Below are 18,748 nucleotides of genomic sequence, written 5' to 3'. Positions count from 1 at the left end.
GCATTTTGGTTATTTTTGATATTCTGAATAATTGGATTGGAGAATTGTGGTTTGTGAAGAAATTTTCTGATTTTGGGAAGTGCCAAAAACAAGGGGAAGTGCTGCCAAAAATTCTAGTGATTTTACCAGCTTGTATTTTGGGACTTATTTTGCTGGTACTGTCAATGGGTCCAAAGAAAAGTACTATCAATGCTTCAAGTGCGTCATCGTCCCGCCCTCCTCGTGTCTCCACAAGGGCGGATTATGACACCTCAAGATTTGTGAGCAAAGATGCTCAAGAGCAGTTTGTGGTGTTGTCAAGGAGACCTATTCTTGAAGAAAAAGGTATGGAATTCAGTTAAGAACCCCTAGAAAACCAGCCACTGTATGAGCCTATTCGAGCTGAGATTGCTCGATGGCAGTGGGACCAATTTGTTGACTGTAATGGCAAGGCTAATCACACGATGACATATGAATTCCTTGCCAATTGGCCAGAAAAAGAAAATAATGTTGTCATGGTGCGGGGCAAGAAGATACCAGTCACTCTTGCAACATTTAATCAATTGTATGAGGTACCTAACTTTCCCATAGAAGAGGAAGAGCTGCGGGTACTGGAGGTCGATAATCTAGACTATGTTGACATTGCAGAAACATTGGGTTTTCCTGGAGCAAGAATTCATTTGAAGGATGGTGAGCCAAACTGTATGTATCACTGTGAACTTAACCAAGTGGCTCGTGCTTGGTGCTATTTTGTGAATGCCTGACTAATTCGCAACAATCATCTGTCTGACATCCCTATTGACCGGCTAAAGGTGGCATATGCTATTTTAAAGGGGTACAACCTAAACATTGGGAGGTATGTTCGGGAAAGTATCAATCATATAATTCAGGGTACCACTACTGGCGGGTTGGGACATGGCACGTTCATTACTGAACTTTGCATTGCGTATGGCGCACCTCAATACTTAACTGACATGAAGGTGCCTCCGCAAAAGCCAGTCGGATTGGCCATGGTGAATCGCCTCATTCCGCCGCATCCCTATGATGCCCCGCAAGCTCCGAGAGGAAGAGGTCGCCGCCGACAAAGAACTGATGATGGTGAGGGTGAGCCCGAACTTTTAGGTGGTCACATGGATCTTACTATGCAGTACACTCATGCTCAGTTGAATTACCTTATTCAGCAAAACATGCATATCCAGACTTATATGGGGCAGCGGAGTGCTTATGATGCGACCCATATTCAGCAGCTGAATAATTTGGTATCTCGGTGGTCTTTGGATGAAGAAGATGAGAATTACTTTGCACTACCACCGCGTTTCACTCCTTATGATCAACCACCACCACCCAACCCATTTTGAGGGGTTGTCAGGTAAGTTTCTCTCTTTTCGATTGTCATGTTCACATTGGGGACAATGTGAAATAAAAGTTTGAGGGAGGGGCTTACTTTTCTGTTTTAGTTTAGTTTAGTTTAGTTTAGTTAAAATTTTGTTGTTTAATTTTGTTGTTTTAGTTGTTGTGTGTGTCAAAAGTTAAGCCAGTGATATGAATAATTTTCGTTTGTTGTCACTTGTAAAATGTAGATTGTGTTTAACGTGTGCTTGATTTGATTACTCCTTCGATTAATTTTGATGCCTTTTGGAAATTTTAGTATATGTTGCAAATGTGAATAAGTGGATTATGTTATACGTGTCTTACTTGGGTTTAAGGTATGAATTGATGAAAAAGATAGAACTTGCATTGTTTGCCTTTTGAGACGAAATCCTTGATGACATGTGTTTTGGAATATGATTTAGGCAATCTTTTGGAACATTTGGGCCTTTCAAGCTTACCCTTATCATTATTATCCCTAGTTCGCCTATTTGTGCCTTAACTTGTTCGATTGATTGTATAACCAGTTCATTAAGCCAAAAATGTACCAATTATTATTTTCCCCTATCCTATGAATTATGCCATAAGCTTAGAAATAAGTTTGGGGGAACGAATTGTAATTGGGTAAAAAAAAAAAAGGGGGGGGGGGGGGGGTATTAGTGTAAGTGGATGAACGATGTAATTTTTTGATTGAGACAAGTGTGAAATGTAAAAGTGCTTGCAACATCACTCAATTTTGATTCCTTATTTCAAAAAACAAAAATCAAAAAACAAAAATTTATTTTGAGTGATGAATAATTAAATAAAGTGATGTTGGAGCATTGAGTATGAGTCCTCAATCGATAAGAAGTGGGTGAATTAGGGGATGGTAATTGAATGAAAGGTGGGTTGTTTGATTGGTTTTTGACGTGCTTATGGTATAATAAAGCCTAAATGTTTTTTTTTATCCACCTTTACCTAAGCCAAAACGTTATGAACCTTTGAAGTCCTTTTGATTCCATAACATGTGTTGTTGACATTAGTGGAGAAAGGTAAGTGTGCAAGCATATTGAATTTTGGCAAGTGGATTGTTGGAATGAGTGAGGCATGTATGGTGTTGTCTAGTTATTCATTTGTTATTTGCAAGGTATAATGTAATTTCCAATTGAGGCATTCAGATTAATTGTTGGAGATTTTGAAATGAAATTCTGGTCGATCAACAGTTGAATTTTTGTGAGTGATAACGGCGTGGTTTGAATAAGACTGGAGGCTTAACTTGTCATGTCTATTTATTTTAGTTTAATGTGTCGTTCCCTTACTCGAGGACGAGTAAGAATAAAGTTTGGGGGAGTTTGTTAGGCTAATTTTAGCCTACCTTTTTAAGTGTCTTTATCAGTGTCTTTTTAATGGTTCTTGTGTTTTTGGAGCGGATTTATGCTTGTTTTTGCTTGATTTCAGGTTAAGCATATGTTTTGGGCATTTGGAGTGGATTGTGGAGAAAATATGCTAAACTGAAGGGTTATTCAAGCCTTTGCTGAAATCTTAATTAGGGTCGCGGCGCAAGAATTGGCACCGCGGCGAGCCCCTTTCCAGAAACTCAAGATTTGGCATTTTTCGAGTAGGGCCGCGGCGCAGGAATAGGCGTCGCGGCGCTGGCGTCCGTACACCTCAGAATTTTTAAGGGAAATTTCGTAATTTTGAAAAGATAGAGAATGAGGTCTCCATTTTGAAAGGGGAGTTCCCGATTTTGAGAAGGCAGACAGAAAGAAAGAGGGGAAAAACAAGAAAAGATGAATTTTGGAGCAAGCGTGGGCCATCTGTGACAATTCCCCATCTAGTTTCATTCTTTTTTTTTTTTATTTCCTATGTTATTGTTTATGTTTAGTTTGATTATGGATATGAATATTGAGATTATGAGCTAAACTTCTAATTAGGTATTTGATGGATATTGACTGAGATTATCCCATGGTTAATGCTATTTGATTATTTCTTCTTCCTTGTTTATGTGATTGGTTCATCTTTGTGCTTAATGTATGTTTGAGATTGATCACCTTAAGCATGATTCATGATCCTAATGTGAAATCTGAAAAGTGAATATTAGGAATGCTCTAAATGAATGAACATAGGTTTTGATGCGAAACGAAAGTATTCGCATAGCTTATGTGACTTGTAGATTATTACTTAATGCGAATTGTTTGTTGTACTATTTCAGAATTGCAATAGTTGACAATGCAATTTAGTATCTAAATGATCTGAAAAGAGTTTAGGTGATTTTATAATCTGTCATCTCATTGGAGGAAGAAGAATAGTTGACTAGTGTTAACAATTGGGTAATCGAAGCAATTGAAATCATATTCCTAACTTCACATCCATTGTTAAACCCTTATTTTTTATTTGTTGTTTCGCTTGTTTTGTTTTCTGTCATTTTAATTTACAAACCAATTTTTATTGTCACCAAATAGAATATAAATCCAATTTGGTTAGTACTTGGCTGCAATTCCCTTGGGTTCGACCTCACCTGTGTGAGCACTACTTGTACGATATGTGCACTTGCGTGTATTAAAATAGAGCAACATGTACTCGAGGGTTTTCAAATATTATTTACCCAGGACCTGAGGTAAGAGAATGTGCTTAGGGCATTGCTGGGATATAGTACATAATTATTACTATGTTGAGAATATTTTATTAAACATGTTAAATGCATTGTGTTGAACTGTGTTATGTAATAACTGCTTGTTTGCATATCTGGTTGGGCAGCTCAGATTATGAGCTAAGGATTTATGTGTGTTATTTGATGAAGAGCTTGGCTTAATAGTTAAGGACATAACTATACTGACCTGGTTATCTAAGACTATTACACTATGTATTTTAAATAGTGCTTAACTCGCTAAATGAGTCATTAGGCCATAAACGTGCATCTAAATCTGATTAATGGTCCAAGGTTAAAAATTTCAGTCAAAATAAATGGATATTTCATTAAAACATTAAAATGTACATGGGATCCCATAATAAACATTTACTAAGTTGTTTACAGATCTAAAAGGGTCATTATAACTCAAAAGTTACAACCCGCTAACCTAAGGGGCAAAAATAGTGTTTAACCCTAGTTCATCTGAGAAACCTTGGCCATGGTGGTCAAGCGGCCGCATATGTACACGTCGCCACCTAAGCTTTGCAACTCATGGATGTTCCAACTTTAATTTCCCTTTACCTACACCACATAGCACCCGTGACCCAAGGCCCATCAAGAACACTTAAACATGCACATAAGCAGTTACCCAAACATAATAAGCATGCCCAACAGTAATAACCCTACTCATGCATGCATACATTCATATAAATGACTACAATGATATACAAATCCAGTTGCCATAATTAACTGACTCATAAGTCAGGCTGAGGCCCATTGCCTAGGATATGGGACTAATAAGTCACCTTGGGTCTAATTGCCTTATCCTTTGTATAACCAACCTTAGAGCAAATCCAGCATACTTGGCGTTGTATTTCCCATGAACATTGGGTTTGACAAGCGTATTATGCACTCCTGATTAGGCCTAACTAGTATGACCAGCGCTTAGTGCACTCCTGATTAGGCCTAACTAGTATGACCAGCATACTTGGCGCTTAGTGCAATGATTTTCTCAATTATATAATGCTAACATGCATTTATCATACAATAAATATTCAGTTATAGAGCAATCAACATGCTTAATCAATCATTCACAGGCATAATCATAATCATGGGTATTACAGGGGCCGACGCCCAATCAAGAAAAAATTCAATATTCGGGTCAAGCCCTAATTAAGTACATCACATAATGGGTGAAGTTTTCTTACCTCAGGCACGATTGTAATGTAAAATAAGAATGACCCTCGAGCATGATCCTGATCCTGAGCCCTTATCGATAAACTAGTTACAACCAAGTATGAAATCCCGTCAAAAATGAGTAAATAAAGGCTTCCGAACCAAATCCTAGCCTTTGGGACATCGAATCCTACTAAATCGAGTAGTAGGATTGATCACGAGACTTTAGGTTTGAGTTCCCGCACTCAAAATGTAACGACCCAAATTTACTAATGAGGCTTAAGGGCCTTGATTAGTGTGCTGGGAGGGCATAATTGGAATATATGTGATTTAATGATTAAAAGTATGCTATACGTCTATTCGAATATCTGAGATGCATGACTATGTGTATTAGTATGCATGTGGGCCCTGATTAGGTTAGAAAGGGCATAATTGTAATTTTGGCCCCTTGAAGGCATAACTGTATATATGTGCGAAATTTTTTAGACCACATTATTATGTGGATATATTTGTGATCCGAGATTCGAGACGATCCTAGTGAGCAAGTTAGCGAAAAAGTCACGGCGGGAATTTATACCCGGCTCGGGGCGAGCCTGGGGTTATAAATGGGAATTTATAAAATATATTGGGGTTAATTTTGAAATTGAGGAACATAATTGGTGATTAATTAGGTATCAGGAAGTAAGCGAAAAATATTAGAGACGCTTGAGGAATTAGCGGGAATTGGGTTAAATGACCAAAATGCCCTAGGTGGATTAAAGGATTTAGAATTAAAGGGGAGGGTATCATGGTCATTTGGCAGATAAGGATAGGCATAACTGAGGTTTTATGCTTAGTGGAGTTTGTAGAATGAAATAGAAGTTTGAAAAGAAAGAAAAAGAAGGAAAGAAAAGAAAGAGAAAGAAGGGAATGAAAACCAAGGTCGGTTTAGGCATACCTCCATCAATTCTTGAGGTATTTTGGAGCTAAAACTTAGGGGAATTCAGAGTACGCTTGAGGCTAGAGTTCATGGTTAGGCTTGAAGAATTGGCAAGGTTTTAGCAAGAACAAACCTTCCACTTGAGGTAAGACTTTGAAGTTTCTTTAGTTCTGGTATTTATTCTTAACTAAGGTATACAAGCTGAATTGATGGGGAATTCTAGGGATATTGGAGCCAAGGTTTTGAGGAGGAGGAAGCCAAGGAAGAGTAGAGGATATCCTAACATACACTCTCCAATTAAAGGTAAGGAACTTTGGTTTCAAACTCTGAGATTTCTATGGTTTTTGCTGAGTTTCTGAGTTTAGGATCAACTATGGTGAATTTTGAGATTAAGGATGCATGTGATTGGGTTTTGAGTATTTGGGATGCTTGGGGTGAGTGGAATATGTTAATAAGCTTGTTTTTAAGTTTGGTTGAGGATTGGAAGAGTTTTGGTAAGGATTGGCTCGGGGAAATCGCAGGAAGAAAAAATGCAGGGTGGCTAGTTCTATGACTAGCGCTATAGCGCTAGCCTTTGGGCGCTATAGCACTAGGCCAAGTGTGCTGAGAGTGTTTTGGTTCTGTTTGTAGCGCTGTAGCACCCTCCAACGAGCGCTGTAACGCTAACCTATTTTCATAAAGGGGATTTTGAGTAATTTTCAAGGGTTTTTGACCTGGGGTTCGGGGTTCGATTCCACCACCCGGTTTGGTGGAATTAGGTGGTGGAATTAGGAATTCTCGAGGGCTTGGGATTGGTCTCGAGGCTAGGTTATGGACTTGAGGTGTGGTAATGACTTTGGTCTATGATTGTGACTAGGTGTGCGCTAGGGCCCGGGAAGGATCGTGCTTGAGGATTACATCGAGCAAAGTTAGCAAATCCAAAGGTAAGAAAACTGCACCCGGTTATATGTTTGTGATGGGACTAAGTGCTCCCGATATCTGTATAATGTCTATGATGGTATTATGCCATGGGACATGTGATAAACGGCCTAAGGGTGTCGTATAAAATATTTGCGCACAGGGCGCGGCTTGGCCACTGGTAGCCGAGGACAACTTAATATTCACTGAGCTCGGTTTAAGCAGGCCGGAGTCAGTGGGATAAACAGAGGGTGCGACTAAAGGGCGCTAACCCTATTTATCATTTTTGAATTGGTTATTGATATAGGGTGATATGTTTAGTATGTTGAATACTTGATTATCATGAATGCTTAAACTGTTGAGATCATGGTTATGCGATGTGTGATATTGGATTGTCTGTTGATTGTTTTTGCTTTGTAATTGTGTTTTCTTGCTGGGCTTTGGCTCACGGGTGCTACGTGGTGCATGTAAAGGTAAAGGCAAGTTGGACCAATCCTGAGATGGAGGGCTGCGGGGTTGAATGTACATAGTCAGCTATTCGTTCGCCATGGCCGAGGAGTGGATCAGGACAAAGATTGCTTAACTGTCTATTTTTCCTTAATATGGCTAATACTGTATTTAAATCCCGAATATTTAGTAAATGGTTCTAATTTTGTTGTTTTTGGGATCCCGTGTAAACATAAAATGTTATTTATAAGAAATGTGGCTTTTGAGACATAAATCTTTTAACCCTAGTTCCATTATAGTCTCAGTAACACGTTTTTAATTAAATGACTTGATTAGTAAGTCTAGCACTTTTACAGACACACAGTGTAACGGTCTTGGCTATCCAGGGCATTACACAAAACCTCCTGGAGGCCTGAAGTCCCTTAAACAAAGTTCCCAAACAACCGAAAGCCAAAACAATCAAAACCAAAGTTACAACCAATCAAAAACTCATCAAATCTATAAAATGCAATCAAAGATTAAAATCTCGAAAACTCAAAACTTAAAGATTGGATTACCTCTGATTGAGTCATTTTCCAGCTAAATCCTCCGGATATCAATCTTCTAATCTTCTAATCTTCCATAAAATCGTTACGACTTAAACCTTGTTTGGATCCGAGCCCTAAAACTCGAGTTTCCTTCGAGAATGCAATGAGCGGTAAAAAGGAGAACGAGAGAGAGAGTTTGAACGTATTTTTCTGTTTCTGTCAGGTTACTCCGAACTCAAGTAACCTTAAGTAAAACCCAAGGGTTGAGGTCCCAAAACGCCCCAAGGGTAAAATAGTCCGAATTCCCAGAATTCCCTCCTGATATCACTAACTCCAAATATTTCCTAAATTATTTATTCCCATTACCCAATATTCTGGTAATGTACTAAATACCCCCAATACCCATTGACTCACCCCGAGTCAAGTATTAATCTCATTGTGATTTTCCCAATAACTTGCTCCCTAGGATCGCCTTGTGCCAAGTAACCCAAATATATCCACATAGTAATGTGGTCCTACACATATATAACATATATGCCAAATATATCCATAACGGGTCAAATTACAAAAATTGCCATTTAGATAAGAAACAGGCCCACATGCATATTTAATACACCTAAACATGCATATCAAGTCATATCATGATATAACTCACATAATCATGCAATGATACACATAAATATCACATAAACACATAATTTTCCATAGTTTTCCATCCTGGCCCCTTAATCAAGACCTTAAGCCTTATAAGGTAATTTTGGACGTTACAACTATCCCCCCTTACAGGAATTTTGTCCTCGAAATTTTTCCTGAACGACTCGGGATACTGATTCTTCATATCTAACTCCAGTTCCCAAGTCACTTCCTCGACCTTGCTATTTCTCCATAATACCTTAACCAAAGGTATATTTTTATTTCTTAGGATCTTGTCCTTCCTGTCCAGTATCTAGACTGGTTGTTTCTCATAGGAGAGATCTGCCTCAAGCTCCAGATCCTCGTAGCTCAGTACATTAGTCACATCTGACACATATTTCTGAAGGGCCAAAATATGAAATACATTATGTACAACCGACAGTGCCGGAGGTAAGGGCAATATATAATCACCTAACAAATCCTCTCCAGGTTCTCAAATGGTCCCACAAATCTAAGGCTCAATTTTCCCTTCTTCCCAAATCTCCTCACCACTTTCCATGGTGAGGCTCTAAGGAAGACATAGTCTCCCACTTGGAATTCCACGTTCCTACGTCTGTGATCAGCATAACTTTTCAGTCTGCTTTGAGAAGCAAGCATCGGAGCTTTAATTTTCATAATAGCCTCATTGGTCCTTTGAATTGCCTCAGGACCTAAGTATTTCCTTTCTACTATCTCATCCCAATGAATGGGATATCTGCATTTCCTACCATACAACATCTCATAAGAAACCACCCCAATGTTGACTGATAGCTGTCATTGTAGGAAAACTCTATCAAAGGCAAATAATTACTTCAGGACCCATCAAAGTCCAACACACATGCTCGCAGCATGTCCTCTAATATATGAATCGTCATCTCAAATTGTCCATTTGTTTGAGGATGATAAGCAGTACTAAACTTCATTTGCGTACCCATATCCTTTTGTAAAATTCCCCAAAACTTGGAATTAAATGTGGGGCCCCGATCTGGAACGATCTACCCCATGAAGGCGCACTATCTCTTTTACATAGAGATCCGCGTACTGGTCATCTGTATAAGTTGTCCTCACTGGTCAAAAAATGAGCTGATTTGGTGTATCGATCCACAATAATCCACATCGAATCATGTTGACCCACGGTTCAGGGTAACCCCACCATGAAATCGATCGTGATGTCCTCCTATTTCAACTCTGAGATGTCCAGAGGTTTTAATGGCCCTGCTGGTCTCTGATGCTCGGCTTTGACCTGTTGACATGTCAAGCACTTAGCCACATATTCTGTCACATCCCTGTTCATCACAAGCCACCAATATAGCATTCTCACATCCTAATACATCTTTGTGGTGCCTGGATGCAATGAATAAAGGTTAGTATGAGATTCATCCACAATATCTCGTCTAATAACACTGTCAACCGAAATAGAAATCTGACCCTTGTATGTCAACAAATCCATATATGACACTATAATCCCTAGACTCTCCAATGAGGACATCTTACTCTAATCTTTGTCAGTTGTAGATCACCCAACTGACCTTCCTTTATTCTTTCCAACATCGTAGACAATAGCTTGATATTGGCCAACTAGCACACCAACAACTCTATACCAGCTCTTGTCATATCCTTTTTCAACTCTCTGGTTATCTATCTTACACTATATATCTGTCCCAGATCCTTTTGGCTTAAGGCATCTGCCACCACGTTGGCCTTTCCTGGGTGATTTAGGATTTCACAATCGTAATCCTTCACCAAATCCAGCCAACACCTCAGTCTCAATCTTTGCTGGGTCGATCTTGATCCCAACCTAACTGACAATATGACCAATGAAAGTTACCTGAGGTAACCAAAACTCACATTTCTTGAACTATGCAGACAATCTATGTTCCCTCAGCCTCTGTAGAACCAACCTGAGATGTTGCTCATGTTCTGACTCTGACTAAGAATAAAACTAGAATATCATTGTTGAAGACAATCACAAACCGGTCTAAGTAATCATTGAACACACTGTTCATCAGATCCATAAAAGCATCTGGGCAATTAGAAAACCCAAAGGACATGACTAAGAACTCAGAATGCCAATACCTGGTACAAAAGGCAGTCTTCGATATATCTCCCTCGATCCTCAGTCGGTGATAACTAGATCGAAGATCTTTCTTTGAGAATAACGTCTTACCCTACAACTGATCAAATAGATCATCTGTCCTTGGCAGAGGATACTTGTCCTTAATTGTCAACTTGTTCAATTCCCTGTAGTCAATACACATCCTCAGATAACCATCTTTCTTCTTTACATCTAGGACAGGTGCACCCCATGGTGAGAAACTAGGTCTAATAAAACCCAAGTCTAACAGCTCCTGCACCTGTACCTTTACTTTTAACTATGGTACGGCCATCCCGTATGGCGCCCTAGACACTGGCTCTGTCCCTGATGCAAGTTCAATCTCTCTGTGTGGCGGCAACCCTAGTAAATCCTCTGGAAACACATTTAGAAATTCACAGACTAATCTAGTCTCTACTGTTCCCACTAGCATGACCTGAGTGGTATTTACCACACTGGCTAAGAATCCTATGCAACAACCTTGCAATAGATCTCTAGCCCTCAATACAAGTATCATAGGTATATGTGGTCCAAGCATAGTAACAAAAAATAGAAAAAGATCCTCACCTTCAGGCTCAAAGGTTAGCATTTTCCTTCTGCAATCTATGGTTGCCCCATACTTACTAATCAGTCCATACCCAGAATCATATCAAAGTCGCTCATAACCAACTCTATCAAATCAACTGACAACTATCTACCTTCCACTGTCACTAGCAATGTTCTGACCCATCTCCAAGATACTACTAACTCCCCATTGGGTAACAAGGTCCCAAACCCCACAGCATAATAATCACATGGTCTACACAATCTATCAATAATTCTACTAGTAACAAAGGAATGTGTAGCACCAGAATCAATCAAAACATTTTAACAAGTTTTTACACTAAAAAGCTAACTTGTGACTACTAAGGGACAAGCCTTAGCTTCTGCCTATGTTAATGCAAACACTCAAGCTGGGGTCAAGCTGTACGCCTTTCTTGGTTCTTCCTTTCTTGCCTTTGGGAAATGTTGGTTTAAGTGTCCCACTATCTCGCATAAAAAGCAGGTATTTGCCCGACACTCCCCAATATGGCGCTTCCCACATCTGGTGCATTATGGAAAAATCCACCAACCCTCAATGCCACCCTAGCGGCCTATCTAAATGCCACGTGGTCTCTTGTGTGGGCCTAGAGGTGGAAAGGCATCAAGAGCTTTCCTTTTTTGATCACTGGGGCCCCTACCACTATCCGAACTCATAAATGGAGGTCCCACCCTTCTAGTGACTCTTCTGGCCGTGTTCTCATGCTAGATTTAGCTCTCTGTGCCCTCAGCAGTAAGGGTCTCTCTACAACTTGTGCATAAGTTGTAACCCCTGGCACGGTGGTAATGCGTACATCCTGAGCTATCATAGGTTGTAGCCCCTGGAGAAATCTTTATCTCCTTATACAATCAGTGGGCACCAAGTCTACAGCAAACTTGTCTAATCTATCAAATCTCAGTGCTTACTCTGTCACTTACATATTCCCCTGAAGCAGTTTACTGAACTCTTTAGCTTTTGTAGCTCTGATGGCATTATTGTAATACTTTTCATTAAATAGAGTTTTATACTCTTCCTGATCCAGGGTATTAACATTTCTAGTCTGGGATATCACCTCCCACCATATTCGAGCATCCTCCTGAAACATATATGTGGTACACACCAACCTTTCATTACCAACTACCCTCATGAAGTCTAGGATGGTGGTAACAATACTCATCCACTATTCGTCCTTAGTTGAATCTGCACTGCCCTCAAAGACTAGAGGGTGTTGTTTCCTGAACCTTTCATAAAGAGGTTCCCATTTATTCATAGCCTCTGGCGGGGTCTCAACTATTGGCACCAACACAGGTGGTACCTCTTGCAAAACGTTCCCTGCAGGAACTTGTTGTTGTCTGAAGAGGTAGATTTCTTCTTCCTACCTCAATACCCTGGCTTGCAAATCAACTAGCATTTACTGCCAATTCTCAGGAGCTGGTGATAGGGTCTAACCCTAGTAATTATCCTGACTTTTTCTATCATTCTGGCCCTGATCTTCCTGGCCAGCTGATGACTCTATCTGCCTTGGAAGCATACCTCCAAGTTGTTACCTTACTGTAATCATTCATATTTAACAATCATGCTAATAAGCATGTCGATTTAAATTCATATCTAAGTCTGGTGCCAATAAGTACTTCCTAATATTAATAACAATTAACAATGCTAATAAGCATTTTTCGGCATACATGTATCAATGACAACACTAATGAGTGTGTCCTCACCTACATGTCCATATAACAATGCTACTGAGTGTTTCCTTTGCATTCACAAGCATTATCAGTGCTAATAAGCACCGCCTTTTAAATCATGAAACAATCAAGGGCCAGCCCCTATCAGAATATCTCATGCAACCTAATAAGGCATGCAGATAAGGCATTTATATCATATTTAAGCAGTTAAACACATAACCACATAAATAGTTACCGAACCTTGAGTTGAGCATGTCTTTAGTGGAGAGTTTACATGCCCAACCTCTCTTCAGGAACCCTTAACCTTGGCACGCTCTGATACCATGTTTTAAATAGTGCGTAACTCGCTAAACGAGTCATTAGGCCATAAACGTGCATCTAGATGTGATTAATGGTTCAGGGTTAAAATTTTCAATCAGAAGGAATGGATATTTCATTATAACATTAAACTGTACATGGGATCCCATAATAAACATTTACAAAGTTGTTTACAGTTCCAAAAGGGTCATTACAACTCAAAAGTTACAACCCGTTGACCAAAGCAGAAAAAATAGGGTTTAACCCTACTTCCTCTAAGAAAACCTGGTCATGGTGGTCAAGCGGACACATATGTACATGTGGCAACCTAATCTCTCCATCTCATGGCTGATCTAGCTTTCCTTTCCCTTTACGTGCACCACATAGTAATTGTGAGCCAAGGCCTAACAAGAAAACTTAAACATGCACATAAGCAGTTACCAACACATTACCTAAACATAATAAGCACGCCCAACAGTAATAACCTTACTTATGCATCCATACATTCATATAAATGACTACAATGTCATACAAAGTCCATTGCCATAATTAACTGACTCATAAGTCAAGCAGAGGCCCAGTGCCTAGGATATGGGACTAATAAGTCACCCCAGGGTCCATTGCCTTATCCTTTATATAACCAGCCTTAGAGCTGGTCTAGCGTACTTAGCGCTATATTTTCCACGACCATTGGGTCAGACAATGCTATTGTCGACCTTGACTAATAAGTAAATACTTTTATAAATTATATAATGCTAACATGCATTTATCATATAATACACATTTAGTTACTGAGCATTCAACATGATTAATCAATCATTCACAGGCATAATCATAATCATGTGCATAACAAGGGCAAACGCCCAATCAAGAATATATTCAATATTCGGGTCATGCCCTAATCATGTACATCACATAATGGGTGCAGTTTTCTTACCTCAGGTTCGAGTATAATGTAAAATAAGAACGACCCTTGATCACGATCCTGATCCTAAGCCCCTAGCGATAACCTAGTCACAACCAAGTATGGAATCCTATGAAAACAAGTAAATAAAGTCTTCCGTACCAAGTCCTAGCCTCCACGACATCGAATCCTTCTAAACCGGGTAGTAGGATTGATCCCGAGACTTTAGGTTTGAGTTCCCGCACTCAAAATCTACCTGAGGCCCAAACTCCCTTAAACAAACACTACAAGAAAAAACATTATTCATAACACTTAAAAACTACTAACCGGAAGTATTCATAACACTTCTCAAAACGGTAACATAGCCCCTATTATTAAAAGTCCCGTCTTTTCTATAACAGTTTCCGAGTGTTATGTTCGATGTTATCTTAAATTATTCAATAACACATTTTTAGTTGCTGTCATATTAAAATAATAACGTTTAGTTAGAGTAATTGGTTATAAATTTGAAGCTTAATCTTAAACTTTTTGCATAACACTTTTCAACTGTTATAATTTATTATTTTGATAGCATTTTTAGTTTGTTATATTATATAAATCATAATGCTTTGTTACACTTATAATATGTATCCAAAACATCCATAAATTCCATATTAGAGGTCCAGTAATAAAGTTTTGTTATTTTAGTATAGATAATAGACATTTAATTGTGTTGTGTAAGGATAATTATAAGTTTTTTTTTTTTAATTAAAAGGTTTTTATTATCATTTTTGGATAAAAAAGATATCAAAATTAATCGCAAAATGTAATATTAAATAGATTGATAAACCATAATTATTACATTAAACAAGAACTAATTCAAACCATCGTTTTAACTTAAGTTTGAAAGCATACATAATAAAGTTCTATAATCATGAACATCTTTTACTTCAAAAATAAAAAACAAACACATAGAAAGATACACAAAAAGTAAACCATGAATATTGCTCCATATTATTAGTATATTCCTTGATCACAACCAATCACAATCATAGATGCCTTCTGTGAAAATTGGGTCATTTGTGATTCCTCATTTTATTTTGTATCCTTGTTCCCCTTGAAAATACAGATTCCGTGATCCAATATCTGCAAGACAAATTCACAAATCAAATCCTAGTCAAGCTCCAAATCTATAGAAAAATCCCCCATCAATGACATTAAAAATACAGTCTCGTTCTCTTTTCTTGTTCCTCTTATAGTTACACATACACAAACCAAAAGTCTTATGCCCAATCGAAGACATTGAAACTGGTTATGACTTTAGATAATATTGGGAGCATATAACTAGTAAATACCAATAACCATAAATTAAATTTATGTCAAAGTTCAACAATTCTAGTCACTAAATTTAAAGAGAAGCCCTTTGAAAAGAATGATGATAACAATATTGCTCAATGCAAGAATCAAAGTAAGAACCAAATTAAATAAAAGTTCAGGTCACTCGACTCCTAGATAAAACAATGAAAAATTAAATAATAGAAGATGAATCGTGCATCCAAATCATTTATACTATATATACTTAAAACCAAATATAGTATCACCTTCATCTACAATTCCATGTCTCCAAAGGAGACAAATTTCGTTTTAATTAGCTTATCTTAAGATGGGAAAGATCAGGAAAGAAAGAACAGAGACAAGTCCTTTTAATTAGCTTATCTTAAGAAGAATAAAATGACAAAGGAGACAAATTACTATTTAAAAATTTAAGAGACTAACAACCGACCATTGGGTAACATGTAACTAAGAAGAAAGAACCACTACTACAAATACGGGCTTTCCTGTATGGTGAATCTTCAATTTGTATTTTATTATTATGGTATTTGTTTCCCATTGACAATATTTGTTAATATGGTATGTTGTGTTGGGGTTTTATGCCCTAATTAAAACCCAAATTCTTTGTAATCTCATTTTATTATCAATAAAAGAATAGAAATCATTTTTTGACTTGGTCAATCACTTTGCTCACATGTTTTATTTTCGTGATTATTTGTTTAATATAAACTTCTATTAAATCCCGAGCATATAGCTAATCATATTTATAGTGACGTAATCACAGTGGAATATAAATATGATTATATGTTCAAAAATAAGTTAGTCCTAAGATTAGTCAGTGCACCGGATTTACACTGACTTGCCAATCTACGATATGATCTACTTACACATTACAGTGTTATGTTCTTTCCAGAACATTAGCAAAGTAGATAAGATCGGATGTATTTGTTACATCGGACAGGACCGATATTGACAGTTGATAAGATAAGTGAACATGCCGTTATTATCTATTCTAGTCATATCATATAGTTGACCATAGGTCAATTCAATCTCAATTCTGAGTGGTTAGTATTCTAACTGATTGTATTATTTGAGTTCTTTGACTTGTTCGTTACCAGCTTACCCTACGGACTAGCCCATACTTACATCTTGGGAACTCGGTAGTATAATTGAGTGGGAGTGTTAATCATAGATATGAACATCTATAGCTTCTGATGAAGAAGTGAAACGATGGTTTCCTTTTAGTTTGGTTCAAGGTGTTAAATGATAGAGATCTCATTTCAGTAATTAAATTAGTTTACTGAAATATCATTTACAAGGAACTAAGTGTTTTAAGGATAAAATACAATGAGGGGTAAAACGGTATTTTAGTCCTATCTCATTGTAGACCGTCTATAGAGGATTGAGTGACAATTATGGTTGTAACAATGGATAATTATTAGCGTATCTATATTTGTTATAGAGCGTTCTATGAATTCAAGAGTGCAATTCCAAGTCTATAGTGGAGTCACGAGGAATTAATAAGTTAGTAAATTTATTTGTTAGATTTATTATAACTTATTGGAGCTTGATTTCATAGGCCCATGGTCCCCATTTTACCTTGGATAAAATCATCTAGATAGTCTCAATTAATTGATTTAATCATCAATTAGAATTATCAAAGTTGACCAGGTCAATTTTGGATAGTTTCACAGAGTTGTGTAATTTTAAGAAGAAAAGATAAATTATGGCAGATTTATTAATTAAGATAAATTGGTATCTAAATTAATAAATAAGTTTAAATCAAGGTTCAAATTATAAATAATTAATTTGATAAAGGATTTAAATAATTATTTAATTAATTAAATCAATAGAAAATAATGCAGGCCTTGATTTTAAGTCCAATGGGCTTATAATCAAATGGGAAATTTTACGGGCCTATAGCCCATGATAATTTCGACCTAGGGCTTCAAAATGGCTGTTGTTTTATTGATTTTTTAATTAAATTAAATGGCCTAATTGAGTCTATAAAATGATTGCTTAGAGAGAAGATTTTAGAGACGACAGATAAGTCACAAGTCAGATTTTCTGATAGTTTTAGATTCTCTCTAAACACAAGTCCTTTTCTAAACCTGTTTGTTATTTTCTCTTCTTCTCTCTATATCTATCTCATGTGTTGAGAATTGCCCACACTAGTGTAGGTGGTTCTAAGGATACATTGGAAGATCGTGAAGAAAATAGAAGATCGGATCAGTTTCTTGGTAATACTCTGCGACAGAGAGGATACAAGAGTTAGAGAAACTGAAGGAAGGATTCTTAATTCCGCTGCGTATACTGTAAGTATTATTTTTTGTTTATCTTTGAATTCAATTTTAGAAACATGTTTTAGGCTATCTCGTATTAATTTGTTTAATATTAGATATACATGAAAATAAATAAAGATCCTGTATAAGTTTTTACCAACATGTTGTTGAATCCTAGGATAAACATATCATAGAATTTCACGCACTTAATGAGTATTAGCTTATAACATTCTATTTGTTTATGAAAATTAGGATAGAAGAGAAATCACATTGGCAGACCTTATATTATTTATTAAATTTTGGAACCATGTGCCATAACATTGGATGAATGTAATGCATGCATTTTCTCTAGGCCCACTCCCTAACTTTAATCCAATTTTAGGCACCATTTGTTGCATTGGGTCTGAAATTTGCTCCATTACTTGATGTTTTCTGTTTTCTTATGGTCACTTTTCTAATGTAAGAGATGCATGGAGAATATCATATATGTTTGGGTTTTCTCTTTGGTGGCTTATATATATATATATATCATATTTCATGGTTTATTACAAGCACATAATATGGTGAGTGTGCATTCGCATGCAAGTCTTGCAGAGTTCATGAAAACTTTTGAGTAACTTGTTATTTAATGGATATAATCTAAACTAAATTAATTATTTAGTAGAAAGTCGTGATTAAATAGGAGTAATCATATATGTTGATATTTATTATGACTTATTCAAATCAAAATAGTTTCTGATTAGTTTCATAAGTTACATGTTGGAGACTTCATCATATCCTGTTATGTAGAGACTATTAGTATTTTCCCTTTTTGTTTTTGGGTTTATTTGCATCATAAACTTAGTTATTTCTTCTTTTTGGTGTATCCTTAAACTTTTAACTAAAATATTGCTGCTGTTATGCCATATTCAATAATTATGTGAGTTTTTTTGTATACCATTCATAATAGTTTCTTGCTTCTTTTTGTAGTGGGAATATTATAAGATCAAGTTTTTTGGGTTTATTAGTTATACATTGTTTAATAT

Source organism: Humulus lupulus, chromosome 2 (genome assembly GCF_963169125.1).
Source record: "Humulus lupulus chromosome 2, drHumLupu1.1, whole genome shotgun sequence".
Lineage (NCBI taxonomy): Eukaryota > Viridiplantae > Streptophyta > Magnoliopsida > Rosales > Cannabaceae > Humulus > Humulus lupulus.
Note: the sequence above shows the minus strand (reverse complement) of the source record.